We start from the raw sequence: 14,909 nt of genomic DNA, 5'->3' as shown, positions 1-14,909 counted from the left end.
GCTTAAGACACTATTTGGTCATAGAATCACTTGATGGATTAAAAGGTGAAAGAGACATTCAAAACTTTTAGATTTTTGATACACTTTGCATTAGATCACAATGCAAAGACATTCCTTACAGTGTTGTGTGGTCGGAAGAGAACAGATCCTTAGAAATGACTCACTTGTTGGCACTGCACCTGTGCTTGAGTCGTAGTTTCAGACCCAGGTGAAGCTCACCCAGTGTTCTGGTGACTTCAAGTAAAGACTAGATTTTTGGTCCTCATTGCCCCCGTAGGACCCCTGACCTACGGCAGCACCTCTGTCCTGAGAGGGTTTCTCCACCCCACGCTCCCCAGGAAGAAGGGCTTCAGCGTCTCAAGTAAGTTTTGTGAAATATTTAGCCTTATTACCTGCAGTGCCCTCTGATGTTTCGTATTTTAATCCACGCCGTTGAATTGGGGACCTGCTAGTGGGCTGTGACTTGCAGTAGATGCTGGAAGAGGCATGGGCCACACACCTGCACGCCTGTGTAGCCAAGGCTTGCTTGACTCTGTCTCAGGGATGCCTTTTCTTGCCCAGGTCATCCCACTTCCCCTTGCATTTTTCACAGCTGGATACTGCGGTGTCTGCCTGGCTTACTTCTCTAGGGCTGCCTCATGGATCGCTCAAGGATTAACCCTTCATTTCTTCAGCGCCCATCTCTCTCTGCTGTGTGTGGGAGCCCTGGGTGTATGTATGCCTTTACTTCCTTGTTAGCGCATAAGCCGCTTGAGGGCAAGGGTCTACATTCCAGTTCAACCACGGACACTCTGGTACCAAATGCCCAGCATCTACCCTGTGGAGGGAGCCACCTGCCCCATGGCCAGGGCCTAAACTTGGTTTTTGACCTTGTTTCAGTGGGAAAGTGAATTCTGATTGCAAACAGCTGACTCTGAGAGGCTCAGCCTCTGCCTTCTCCTCCCGTGTTCTTCTCCAGACCTGCCGAGGCGCAGGCCCTCAGACACTCGGCAGGAGGCCGCTCCTGTGCCAAAATCTGGTCCTTTTAAAGGGACTTCAGCTCTGGGAGACGTGCAGGATACGGCTGCTGAGAGAGAACGAGGGAGAATGAGCCACTGGATTTCTCCTAAAGGCCCTCACTGGGGTGGGCTGGGTTTTGGAAAGTTCCAAACAAGAGAGAGAGTTTGGACAGAGCTAGGGGAATGCTATGTGGCCGAGTCAAAATCCAGGAAAGGGACTGGCTGCCCCTGAAGAACTATCTTTTAAAAATACGTATTGCTATTTATCACAGACTGAAAAGGTATTAATTCCATGAGAACCGGGAGTCCTCTTTGACTTCGGAAAATCCCCTTCCAAGGCTTCAGAGCCAAGTGTCCGCAACCCCAGCAATCACTGAAATGTGTGTCCTTCGCAGCCTGGGGTTTAAAAACAGTGCCTCGGTCCCGTAACGCTCCCACCTGCTCAGGTGAGAGAGCCCGTGTGTAACTGGGGCCCTCCCTGCGGCCCAGAGGCCGTGCCTGAGACATCACCAAGGAGGGCTTTAGCCCAGGCGCAGCCGCAAGTCCGGTGCGCGGCTGCTGTGGGTGAGCCGTGTCAGTCCTGGACTTTTCCAGAAGGGTGTGATTCACTTTTACAAGCAGTTCTGGCCCGAAAGTCTTTTCTTCTGCTCTTGTGGCAACTTGCTTCCCTGGTGATCAAAGTTGTGAACAAATCTAATAAGCAGCATATTCGCCAGGCCACAGCTTAAAAAAGAGGAAGCGGGGCCCCCGCTAAGCCATGCCGCCGTCGGAATCGGAAGCCGGGGGCGGGGCGGGCGGGTGGCGGGCGCGCTGGGGCCCTGCTCCCGGAGGCTGGCTGGCTGGCGGGACACGCGTGCCCCCCTTCCCCTGAGCCTGATTCACCCGCGCCGTCTCTGGGGTCCTTGCCCCCTTCTCCCTCTGCCAAGTCAGGAGCCTGCGTGGCTGGCGTGGGAAGCGGCGCCGGGTTCAAAGGCAGCATCTGTCCGCGCTCCTCGGCCTCAGCTTTCCTGCCCTGCAGGCCCCTGTGAGGCTTCCCCGAGACAGCCCCGAAGAGCGCCTGGGCGGCACGGGCCCTCGCTGCGCGCCAGTGGCCCCGGCCATGGCTGGGCTGCTGCCGTCAGCTTCCCGCGGCCCGTCAGCCCCTAATATGCCGCCTTGTCCTTGGGGGACCCAGGCCTCTCATTGGAAATGGGTCGGAGTGGATTTCGGGCTCGAAGCTAATGCAGTGTTGGTTTTGACTAAACCAGGGTGACTTTGGATTTTCAAGGCTCCTCGAAGCCCCCAGTGGGCAGTTAGACCATCTGTGGCTGGACGTGATGCATGAGCAGAGGGAGGTGGGTGTCCGCAGCACTGGAATGGGCTGCCTTACAGTCTGGCCCCCCTTGCGTTTTTACTTTCTATGCCGAAGGTGTCCCATGAGGAAGAGAAATGATGGGGAGGCTGGTTAATACTTTTCCAGCCATGACTGGCTTTGTTCAGGAGGCCTGAGCCTGCCGCCAGGCGCTCAGTTCCCAGGGCCCTGGCCTCCTGTGTGGAAGACGCAGAGGATGCTGGGAGCCCCACCACTCACTCGGCCCCTGGTGGGGAGGGGGCCTCTGAAGCAGGCAGCCAGAACCACCCTGGTGCTTACCCTGGCGAGGCTGATTCTGAGTGTGCAGCGTAGAGTGGGGTTCGTCTCCCTCACATGCGTGTGGACTGACGCAAAAGATGTCTTGTGAGAACAGACCCCTGGCCGCGGACATATTCGAGAGCAGCAGAGGGGCAGGGTCTGCCAAGAGACGCTCATCGAAGAGCAGCCAAGTAGACCCTTTGCTCCGTTTGTTCCAGAGAAGATGCACTGCCTCCAGCGGGGTGAGAATAAAGGCGGCCTCTCCTCTGTGCCCCCCCCCACCCTTGTGCTTGGGAAGCCAGAAGTGTGTCTTTGGAGAAGTGGTCATTTTCAGATCCCTCTGTGTCCTTCAGAGATTTCTGAAGCATTTTCCAAACTAGCACCTGTTTGCTGACTCTGAGGTTTTCCATCGGTTCCCGTGTGAAATGTCCAAAGCCTGTAGGCTCAGGCCTCGTCCCTGCCCTGAGGAGCCGGCTGGGTTCCATCAGGGACCCCGGCCCGTCGCTGCTGCCCGAAGGGCCCCGCCTTCTCCAGGCGCGGCTCCATCCCGGGGCTCCTCCGTGTCAGGGCTGAGGATTTCCCCGCTCCCCGCAAGGTGAGGGAGCCTTGCGGGGAGGAGCTGTGTCCCGCTCCTCTTTCTGACGCCAGCACTGGGCACATCTTGGCGTGTGAATGTGCGCGGAACGAGTGAGAGGGTGGCAGGGGCCGAGGGCGCCGGGCGCACTGCCCTGTGGGGTCTGACGCCCCTGGTTCTCTGAGGTGCTGGGGCAGGGAGGGGGCTTGATAGGTGACCCTCGTCCTGTGCTCTCTCCGATCTTCCCCAGCAAGCACTTCCTGTAGGATAGTCACAAACTGCTGTCCAGCCCCTTCTCGGGTTGCCTAGGGAGTAAATAAATGAGCATGTGCTCACTGGCAAGGGAGAATGCTGTTTTTCCTCTGCACGCCCAGGGTAGCCTGACAAATATGGAGCTCTGGGGGCGGGGGTGTCCCTGGGCAGCGCCTGGAGCAGCTGAGCTGGATGGAGCCGCTGTTGGTCTGCCGCGGCTGGTGTGGCCCCCACTTCAGGCCGCTATACTGGTGACAACAAACTCAAGTAGGCTCCGTGGCCCTTGAGGAGCACTGTTTGACTTCTTAACTGGCACCAGTCCTCACGTACAAGTTCCTCTGAGGGGCAGAGGCCGCTCCAAACAGCTCCGCCTAAAGGACAAAGGTTAGGGCGGACCCCGCTTCCTGCAGCTGGAATCCCGAATGCGGGGTGGGCTTTGCCCTGCCTGCTGCTGCTCTGTGCATGGGTGTGTGTACTCAGGATAAACTGTGGCCTCTCTCCTCTCCCGTGTCTCTGAAAGTGTAAAACTCTGGAGAAGTGAATTTACACCTCTGGAAGCCTGGAAGGCTGTGGCTTTGAGAATCTCGTGGTCGACTCCTAACAGCCGTAGAGAAGAAATCCTTTGTTGGGAGAAGGCCACCCTGGGGACGGGCTGACCTTGAGGGGTTCCTGGCAGGCGTTAGGGCTGCGGTTCCTTGTCTGTGATGTGTGTTCTGGGGCTGCGCTGGGGGGTTAGGCCCTGCGACCTGGTGTCCTCTCTGTCAAGTGGCACTAAGAATACTTCCCTTCCAGTGTTAGCGTGAGGGTCAGGAATAATTAATTCATCAGGGAGAAGGCCCAGGCGTGGCCTGGCTTCCCACAGGGCATTGAAAACTTAGCCACTCAATTGGGCTCCAGGAGGGAAGCAGCTCTCGATCCCAGGGTGAGATATCTTCATTTCATGGGATATCTTTCCATTATTTGACAAGTTTTGTTTTGTTTTGTTTTGTTTTTTTGCTTTTTAGGGCCCCGCACTAGCAGCATGTAGAGGTTCCCAGACTAGGGGTCAAATCGGAGCTACAGTTGCCAGCCTACACCACAGTCACAGCAATGCAGGATCTGAGCCATGTCTGCGACCTACACCAGAGCTCACAGCAACTCCAGATCCTTAACCCACTGAGCGAGGCCAGGGATTGAACCTTCAACCTCATGGTTCCCAGTCGGATTCGTTTCCGCTGCGCCACGACGGGAACTCCCAATGAATTTTTTATAATGGGAATAAGTCTTGGGAAAACTCCTAGTGTGGATTTACTCATTGTCCTCTCTGACAGGTAGGGGGCAGGAGGCTCCCCAGGAGATCGTCTCTAGGCTGTGTTCACATGCAGAGGTTTATCTGGTGAAGGCTGTGTCTTCCATTTAAATCCTATAGGATTTCTTTAGTTACTGGAGTCGCTCTCTCTCCTTTTTTTTCCCCTTCACAGTTGCTGGAAGTCAAGGGGCAGTTGAGCTGCAGACAGTTTCAACTGTATTTAGCAGCCCAGACAGTGTCACCAAGAACCCAGCTTCTCTAGTCATCTCTGCTCTACTTTTTTTTTGGCTGCACCTGCAGCATGTGGAAGTTCCCAGGCCAGAGAGCCAACCCACACCGTGGTAACACCCGAGCCACAGCTGTGACAACGCCAGATCTGCTGAGGCACCGGGGAACCCCAGTATACAACTTTTTTAAAGAAATGAATATATGACACATGAGTAGAAAAGTGCTCGAACCGGACTTCATGCTGTGGCACAGGGGGTTAAGGATCTGGCATGGCAGTCGCTGCAGCTTAGGTCGCAGCTGTGGCTTGGATTTGATTCCTGGCCCAGGAACTTCCTTATGCGTGGGTGTGGACAAAAAGTACTCAGATCATAAGAGCACTGGCTCAGTAAGTGATCTCCTCTGCTTTAAAGTTCTACTGTGTTAAAAAATAATAAATTGCCCATTCAGCATGGACACATTTATCTCAGAACATTCGGGTAGCAGATGATAGTTATGTCTACTGAGGGCCAGCACTGTGCGAAGGGACTCGACGCAGAGCACCGTATCACATCTTGTCACAGTCCGTGAGGTGGGGATCACTGGCCTCGTTTGATACACGAGAAGGCGAGGCCCGGGGCTGTCTTAGCCAGAGTCGCACACATGGCATCAGGGCTGCGGGTGGAGCGGGCGTACGTTCACAGGGCCAAGGGAGCTCGGCTGTGTGTGGAGGTTGCTGTGACTCCTTCTGCCCACGTATCCCGGCAGAGGACACAGATGTCAGTGCCACCAGGCACCAGGCGGACTTTCTTTTGCTGAAACAAGTCTTCCTGCTTTGCCCTGCACTCCCCTGCAGGCCTTGCCCGGCCAGTGTCCAGCGTTCTCTGTCCCTGTGCCAGGTGGTGGCAGACCCTGCAGCACCTCCATGTGGGAGGGGGTTAGGGAGGGCCTCAACACCTGGGACTCACGTGCTGCCCTGGAGCCCAGCCTGGGTCGTGGGGGCAGGGGGCGAGGGGTCGCCCCGCACTCCTGCTGCAGCTGCTCAGTCTGCCTTTTCGGAAGAGGCGAAGCATCCTTATAGAGCTCCGCGGCCTAGTCCTGAAGCACTCAGATCCACCCAGCCCCAAGGCCCTTCTTTCAAGAGGCCAGTGGACCAGCCTTCCTCAGCAGGGAAGGCGCAGGCCCGCTATTCCCAGGGCCGGGAGCCGCGGTGCTGGTAATGGGTCCAGTCCCACTAGAGACGCACCAGGAGTGCAGAACACACACCAGATTGTGAAGGCTTAGCATGAAAGGAAGAGAAAAGTGCTCGTTAATAGTTTTATTTTTTTAATTATTTTTTCTCTTTAGGGCCACACCCATGTTATATGGAAGTTTCCAGACTAGGGGTCGAATCGGAGCTGCAGCTGCTGGCCTACACCACAGCCACAGCAATGCCAGATCTGAGCCACATCTTTGACCTACACTACAGCTCATGGCAGCACTGGGTCTTTAACACACTGATGGAGGCCAGGGGTCGAACCTGCATCCTCATGGATACAAGTCACGTTTGTTACCGCTGAGGCACAGCAGGAACTCCAATTGTTTTAATTTAATTACATGATGGAAGTCTAATATCGTGGATAATGTAGGTTAATTTAAAATTATATGTGGGTCTTGTTGTATTTCTGGTGAAGAGTCCTGGCCCAGAGAGTCCATTGTCCTCTAGAGACCCAGAATGGGCGAGGGAAAGTTGTGGTTTTTCTCTTGTCTTTTCCCTGGAAGCCGCTTGAACAGCATCCTCTTAATCCAGGTGACCCAAGATGAATCACCACGCCAGAAAAAGTTCTTGATTGAGTTGTCTCTGACTCGCGTGTTGGCATTCCTCAAAGAATTATATTAAAAATCGGTGTAAACCAGACCGTCCCGCCTGCATCGCTCATCGGGAATTACTCTGCTGTCAGTCGAATGCAGGCGTTGTTAGCTGTTGCAGAGTTTGTTCATTGATTTCATTTGTCTTTGTGCTCACTAGCAGTCATTTATTTATCTTCACTGTGTGCCAGTTGGGGGCTAAGTGCCAGATGCCAAAACAAGCATGATTTGGTTGTTGTCAGGGTCTTGAGTAGAACCCCTTTTCTCCCGTAAATTCTGGGGGAGAAGAAGACAGAGCTCCCTGAGATATCCGTAGGTTCTTCCTGAGATACTCACTGCAGAGTTCTTTGGGAGATGTTAATTCTGGCTATTTATGGCCAAATGCATTTGTTTGCTTCAGAGAACAGGACTTCCTTAATTTGTAAATGATCTGTGAATACAGCCCCTGTAAAAATCATGTGGGCTTATGTTTAGAACATGAGACCTCCTTTGTGTCTAGTCTGTTTCCACGTTTTCTTGACACATACCACCTGTCAGAAAAGTACATCCGTCCTAAGGGTGCAGCTGGCAGGATTTTTGCAAATCGAACACATCAGTGTAACAGACTCTGAGCAAGACGCACACCGTGGGCACCACCAGAAGCTCTCTCCCTCAGTTACCATCTCCCCTCGAGCACAACCACCACTGAACTCCTAAAGTCATAGTCTATAATTTTACCTGTTTTTGCATTTATAAAAATGGAATCCGACTAAATTTGCTTCCTTGCGTCTGGCTTCGTTCTGTACCTGTGGGTTGTTCACGTTGTGTGGCAGTTCGTTATCATTCTTTGTGCTGCATGGTGCCCCAGTTGACCCGCTGTCCCCCGGAGGGCGTCAGGGTGGAGCTGCTTTGTCGGTGTAAGAGGTCCTCCGGGGCCTCCCTCGGGGAGGGGAGGCGTGGCCTTCAGCCCCACGGCCACTCAGGGTTCCCGCTTTTCCTTTTCATCCATGCTGGTGTGGAGGTAGGTGCTGCTTTGTGGTTTAGTGTGTTGTCCCCTGACGACAGGTGCAGCCGAGGACCTTGTTGTCTGTGTATCGGCCATTTGGACTTCAGCTTTTGTGATGGGTCTGTTTTTAATCCTTACCAGTTATGCAAGGAAAGCCAAAGTGGTGGCTCCGTCGGATTTGAACCCAAATCCAAAGTGCAGGCTGGTACGTTTCTTGTGTAGGTGGCAGGGCCACCCCCTGCCCCCCAGCCTGGTCGCATTCCTGCCCCTCCCTGCCTCCTGCCTGCACCCGGCGTCTCACTCTGGCACAGGCCTGCATCAGCTCAGGGCAGCTGGGTGGTACCCTAGCTTTTCAGGGCTGTACCTTTGGCCCCACAGTCCCGTCTGGGAGTCTGGCGTACAGGTGCTCAGAGAGGAGGGTGTCCATAGCGTGGTGGTGTTCAAAGAGCAAAAGCTATGGGAACCGCGCATCGGGAGACTGGGCGCGAAAACGGGTCCGCCTTCGCGCAGAACGTTGTTCAGCCCTTAACTGCTCCCACGGAAAAAGGCCCTCAGCACATCGCTAAGGGGAAAAGGCAAGTCAGAAAAATGTACACATTTCAGCTCTGCCACATGTGGCATGATGGGGATTTGCACTTTCTATATTATATGTTTTTTCAGTGTTTGGGTTTTTATAGTGAGGTTGTTTGACTTTTGTTGCTGAAAAAATGAAACGAAGATATGCTTAATATTTCCATTGGCCCCACAGCAGCAGCGTGGCTGTCAGTGGGCTTCCTGAACAGAGGGCGGCAGGGACAGGTCTTCTTGTCAGAAGAGCCTTTGGTGTTACAAAACTCCAGAAATTATTTTCCTTCTGTTTTAACTCGATGAGTTCTGTGTTGAGTAAGAAAGAGGACCTCTTACTGTGGCATTGTCAGGGAAAGTTAAACATGAGGCTCCGTTCTGCTCTCCTAGGCTGGGATTATTTTTAGCTTTGGCCAGAGATACTGAGTGTTGGCAGAGGCCTGGCGGTGTCATCACGTGCTAGTGGACGCGGTATACTGAGCCCCACTCAGGGCCTTTGCAGGTGCTCAGCACCCCGGGTCACTTTTAATCCTCACCACCCCCTGAGCAGCTAGGGTCTGAGGTTATGCTCGTTCTGCAGGTACGGGACCTCGGCCCAGAGAGGCCGAGCTCAAGGTCAAACACAGGCCACCTGACTCATCTGTATCTTTCCATTACGGTCTGTACGGTTCTCAATAAACAGACTAAACGCTCTAAAAAGCTGAAATCCTTGTTCTGAAATAGTTGCTCGAATGTCCTCGTGTCACTTCTCCACGCTGGTTGTCCTTTAATGCCCTTGAAAGTGGAGCGTGGATGAAGGGCGCGGGGTGCCCCAGGCGGAGGAAATCTGTGGGGTACGTGTCCTGGACGGCCGCCGCGGCTCTCCAGGGCGGCTGCCGTTGCTTTGGACCGGCTTCAGAGGGTCATAGACCATGAGGGCCCTGACTTGGTGGCCCTTGTATGGTGGATAAGCGGTGACGCCCCCCCCATCCAAGGCGAAATTAAGCCCCAACAGAAACCACTGCTAAGTTGGGATCCCAGCTGCTGCTGCAGATGACATTTTGAAAGGCCAGCTGATCCGTACATTTGTCAGTGACAAGCACAGATCGTTGTAAGCCTGGCCGAGGGGCAGATGGAAGGTTTAAGAATGAAATATCGACCCCTGGCAGACTACTTGGAAGAGATGGGTTTGGCCGTGGTGTGTTTTTGGTTTTTGTTGAGACGCGATGCTGTGAGTAGGCTGCCTGCTTCTCCCTCCACCCAGAGAGGGGTGCTCCTCTGGCAGCCGCATCTGCAGCCCATGATGGGTGCCCAGGAAAGTGCTGCACTTGGTGACACTGCAGCCATTTCTGCGGAAACTGCTGGTGAGGCCAGTAAGCGAGCCTTCCTGTGGAAGAGATGACTAGCAAATGGGTCATTGGGGTTTCCCAGCCCTCCTTGGCATAAATGCTGTGCTGAGCAATGGTTCAGCGCTTGTTTTCTTAAGTTCTGTCCGTGACCTTTGAAGCTCTTCTGGCAGATTTGCTTGAACCCAGTAAGATGCACCAGCTTATGGCGTTTCCAGGTGAAGGAGGGCTCTTGTTTCCTTTGTTTAGGGGTGGCCATAGCGAAAAGCGTGTACGTCGGACAAGCCCAGGTGCTGGAAGCGGAGCAGCTGGGACTCGGCCTTGCTGGTGGGGCCGCAGCGTGGCACAGCCACCTTGGAGAATGACTTGGCAACATCCATAGCATCGGGGGTGTTGTAATGCCTGTGGTCCAGCATTTCTCGTCAAGTGTGTTCCGGGAGGCATGCGTGACAAGGGTCAGAGCAGTGTTACGTTAATAAAAGCAGAAAAGCTGACAACGACCCAGCGTTCACCAGCGGGAGTGTGATAAATAAGGCTGGCGTGGCAAACCTGTGGAATTTCACAGCACTGAAGACGAAAGCCCTCGTGGACCCTTACCCCTGGTTAAAGTCAGACCTGCTCGTGCATGCACAAGCAAGAACGTAAGAATATTTACGATATAATACCATTTACAGGAACTTCACACACTTAAAAAAAATTAAACTATACCAACAAAATAAACTATCACCAAAAGAAAGCGCTGATAAGCACAAAAATCAGAATCATGGTTACCCATGTCGGGAAGATAAGCACAAAAATCAGAATCATGGTTACCCATGTCGGAAGGAAAGATAGGCTCCCGACAGAGCACGCGGTGCTGGCGGTAGAATTGCCAGTGTTCTCACCGAGCCGTGCTGCCCAGTAGGGCAGCCACCGGCCTCACGTGGCTGTTTAATTACATTTCAATAAAGATTCAGTTTCTCAGTCAACTCGGCACATTTCAAGTGGCCGCAAGTGGCCATCACGCCAGACAGGGCAGATAGGGGGCATTTCCATCGTTGCGGAAAGTTCTACGTAACAGGCCAGTTTGGTGGGTGCATGGATTTGATTAATTCTCTACAAATTGTATGTGTGTACATAGGAAATCTTTCAAAGTCTTGTTTTAATTTCTGTGCTAGAAAACCTCTAAACAGACCACGTTTACAGAACGTGAAGTGTAACGTCCCAAGGGTTCCATCAGAGAATCAGGAGAGGGTGGGTGAAGGGCCTGAGCTGCGGCAGGCAGGAGACGTGTTTGGCGTCGCCCTCCACCCAGGGTGATTGGCACTCATGAGGGACGTGAGAAGAGGGCAGGAAGTGTGTGTGTGGGGGGGGGGGGGCTGTTGGCAAGATGACCCCAACGCAGCTGCCACAGCTGCCTCCTTCCACTCTGCCCTCCCTGGTCAGGGCTCAAATGCAGAGTTTGATTGACCTTGACCTGACAAGTCCCCTGCATCCTGGGTTGACTCTGTGCGGCTAAGCTGTTGTTTCAAGAAGGAGGTGACAAGCAGCCTCCAAGTCAAAATGTGGCCTCCTTAGTGCTGACCTTGACTTCCAGGCTTGAGGAGGTTGGCTGTCATTCCAGAGAAGCTGCTTGATTTATCACACCTTGCCCCACAGCTGGCTGTTTTGAGGCTATTAAATACTCCAAGGAGAAAGATTTATTGGTAGCCATAACCCTTTCTTTAAATGCTGATGTGGATTCCTAGCTGTGCCCCCAAGACAGACAGAATCTCAGGCTGTGCCTGGCAAGCAGAGCCTGAGAGAGAGTGTGCTGTGATATGCTTCCTGGGCTCTTCTGCTCTCAGGCGGAGGTGCCCTTCCTTGGCCTCCGGCTCACGATCAGAGCTTTGAGGGGCCTCCACACCTCGTTTGCCTACCGTGGTTCCGCCCGGGGTGTGATGGCGGGGCTGTGAATCCGGCCAGTCCTCCCGCCCATGCCTACCCGTTTGCCAGGCAGCTCAGGGCAGCAGACCAGAGGAGGCGGAAGTTGGCTCGCCCAGCCTGTCTCTGAAGATCTCTGACCACCAAAGAAATCCCGCATCCTGCCTACACTTCCCCATTTGTGTCTGCTCTTCTTGACCTGCTTTCCGTCGTACTTGCTAGAGCGGAAGTCACGGGGCTTCTGTGTTGGGAACCTGTCTGGCGAGGGATGTGCTGGGACTTGAGGGATGCTGAGGCCAGCCCCCGAAGGAGTGGGTGGGGCAGCAATCAGGGCAGCCTGGAAGGAAGGGAAGCAGATGAACGGGCTCAGACCGAATCGAGACTCCTGGTCAGCACTGGAGGCCGGGGGGAGCAGCGGTAAGGCCCTCAGTGCCCGGACCAAGAGTCAGAGGGTCAGTGCTGCACAGTCTCCTAATCCAGAGCTTTAAGCAGCTGGGAAGAGTTCAGTTTGGTCAGCCTTGGTACCCGTCCAGGTCATGTGGTTAGTTAGGTTAGCTCCCTGCGTTGGGCGGGTACCTTGTGCCCAGCACTTGGGTAAGTACTGTGTTGCGTTATCCAAAAGCAGCATCTCATGTAATCTGCAATCACATCAGCCCGCCCCCCCCAAAGACCAGTGTCATCGCCCCTTTTCCAGACCGGGGAACTTCAGACTTGGAGAGGGGATGCTGCAGCACGTTCACCCAAACAGCTTGACGATGAAGCGCACCCTTTTAACTGCCACACGAATTACTAGACTGCTCACATCATTTCCAAGTGTAAAGAAGGACGTGTAAGCTGTGTGTGGGACTTGCCCTGCTTGGGAGAAATCACACCATCTCCGTGTAGCTGCTTTGAGTCCCAGGGGCAGCTGCAGCTTAAGGGCTGGAGCTGAGCGTGCCCCGGACCCTGCGCTGCGCTGGGCCGGGTCAGGAGAGAGGTGCACCAGCCTCCTGGGGATCCATGTCCACATCTGCGCCTGCAGGAAGGGCTTTCCTGCAGTCCTGGCCAGAAGACGGGCGGCTGTAAAGCTGTGTTTGGTTTGACTCCACTTGTGAACGAAGGTCAGGCCTAGGCTTTTCTCTTTGGTCCAGAGTGCAGCAGGCTTCCTAGATAGTTGCAAAGACACACCGTTTATCTGATCCTGCCTGCCACCTGGAAGGTCCTTGACAAAAGAATTGAACTTTGGCCATATTTAGTCACATGCAACACTAGTAGACACAGTGACAGGCCTGTAATACAAGGTGCTATGTCATTTATTTGGAAGAGGGGTTGTTTTTTTTAGTAGCTACATTGCCAAAAAAGTTGAAAGGGGGAGTATTTTTTAATTTTAAACACAGATATTTATTTTTCCATGGCATGGGGTTGTGTTCTGCTCCCCAGTTTCCAACCCATTTCAGGCATTTTCTGTGACTTCTGACGTTACCAAAGCAAAGAAGCAGTCCTTTTCATGGGGCGCGTTTTCATTGGCTGGCTTCCTCATTTGTTGGGTGAGCGTTTCCTGCGCGTCTTCTGCGGGCCAGGCAGCGTGTTGGCACTGGAGATGCAGGCTTGAACAAGGCAGGCTCAGCCTTCAGCACGTTTGCATTCTCCTGTGGAGATAAACACATCAATAAATGATTTAATGAGACAGTTTCCAACACAGGGAAGTGATGAAGGAAGGCTGCTCATTGCGTCTGGTTTGTTGGGATTTTTAAATATCTTCATTGAAATAGAATTCACATATCATACAGTTGACTCCTTTTAAAGTGTGGAATGTAGACTTTTTTTTTTAATAGTAATTCACTGGGTTGTGTAACCGTCAGCAGATTCTACTTTTAGAATATTTTTATCCCCCACCAAAAGAAATCCCTTCTCACTAGCAGCCTCTCTCCATGCCTCTCCCCTCCCTTCAGTCTGAGGCAGCCCCTAACCTGCGCTCTGTTTCTGTAGAATTCCCTATTCTGGACATTTCACATAAATGGAATTGTACAACAGGTGGTATTTCGTGACTGGCTTCTTTCACTTAACGTAATGTTTTCAAGATTCATCCATGCTGTAGCAGATCAGCATTCTACTTAAGTGTAAATTTGGACCTAAGTGTTTTATTCTCTTTGATCGTTGTTGAATGGAAGCCTTTTAAGGTTTCATTTTGAATGTTTGTTCCTTGCTACTGTATAGAAATATAATTGGTTTTGTATGTGATCTTGCATATGATTTTGCACATCATCTTGTATCCTGTGCGCCTCGTAAATTTGTTCATGAGTACTAAGAGTGGATTCCTGGGATTTTTCCTCTACAAGATTATGTCATCGACAAATAGAGATAGTTTTATATCCTTCTTTCTAAACCAGTTGGGCTTTTTTTTAATTAATTAATTAATTTGCTGTTTAGGGCCACACCCACGGCCTATGAAGGTTCCCAGGCTAGGGGTCGAATCGGAGCTACAGCTGCCGGTCTACGCCACAGCCACAGCAACGCAGGATCTGAGCTGTGTCTGCGACCTACACCACAGGTCACGGCAATGCTGGATCCTTAACCCACTGAGCGAGGTCAGGGATTGAACCTGCAACCTCATGGATGCTAGTTGGATTCGTTTCTGCTGAGCCACGACAGGAACTCCAAGCCGGTTGGCTTTTATTGGAGTATTAAATTGAATAACAGTGGTAAGACTGGACGGTCTCATCTTATTCCCAGTCTTTTTTTTTTTTTTTTTTTTTTTTTTTTTTGTCTTTTTGCTATTTCTTGGGCCGCTCCCGTGGCATATGGAGGTTCCCAGGCTACGGGTCTAATCGGAGCTGTAGCTGCCAGCCTACGCCAGAGCCACAGCAACGCAGGATCCAAGCCGCGTCTGCGACCTACACCACAGCTCACGGCAACGCCGGATCGTTAACCCACTGAGCAAGGGCAGGGATCGAACCTGCAACCTCATGGTTCCTAGTCAGATTCGTTAACCACTGCACCACGAAGGGAACTCCTTATTCCCAGTCTTGAGGGGAAACCCTTTAGTCTTTCACTATGTCCCAGAGGGTTTTGAGCACCTTGGTTCTATTTTGGTCTTCACTGCCAGCTCTGAGGCCTTACCCGTGTCACTTGCTGCAGTTCTCCAAGCAGAAAAGTGAGGTGGGTCAGAGGGCCTTCTTCTGCAGCTCCCACATCCTGCGTCCTACCGTGTTCTCCGTGTTCTCCGGCGTCCTTTCCCTCGGACTCTGGTGAGCCCGTCAGAAGAGCTCTATGAGGACACGTGGAGATATCTGCACGTTCGTTTCCTACAGCCATTTTGACCACTCTCACCCTAGCCTAGACGGGGCGTACGAGAGTGAGACGCGCAGGCGGAGACGTTTT

General features: G+C 52.8%; 1 protein-coding gene across 1 annotated transcript in view; it reads left to right on the top strand.

Annotated features, from left to right (window-relative positions):
- RAPGEF1 (Rap guanine nucleotide exchange factor 1) overlaps nucleotides 1-14,909 on the top strand; it is a 130,367-nt gene that overhangs the window by 47,666 nt on the left and 67,792 nt on the right.

Source organism: Sus scrofa, chromosome 1 (assembly GCF_000003025.6).
Source record: "Sus scrofa isolate TJ Tabasco breed Duroc chromosome 1, Sscrofa11.1, whole genome shotgun sequence".
NCBI lineage: Eukaryota > Metazoa > Chordata > Mammalia > Artiodactyla > Suidae > Sus > Sus scrofa.
Note: the sequence above shows the minus strand (reverse complement) of the source record. Positions and strands in the feature narration are given on the sequence as shown.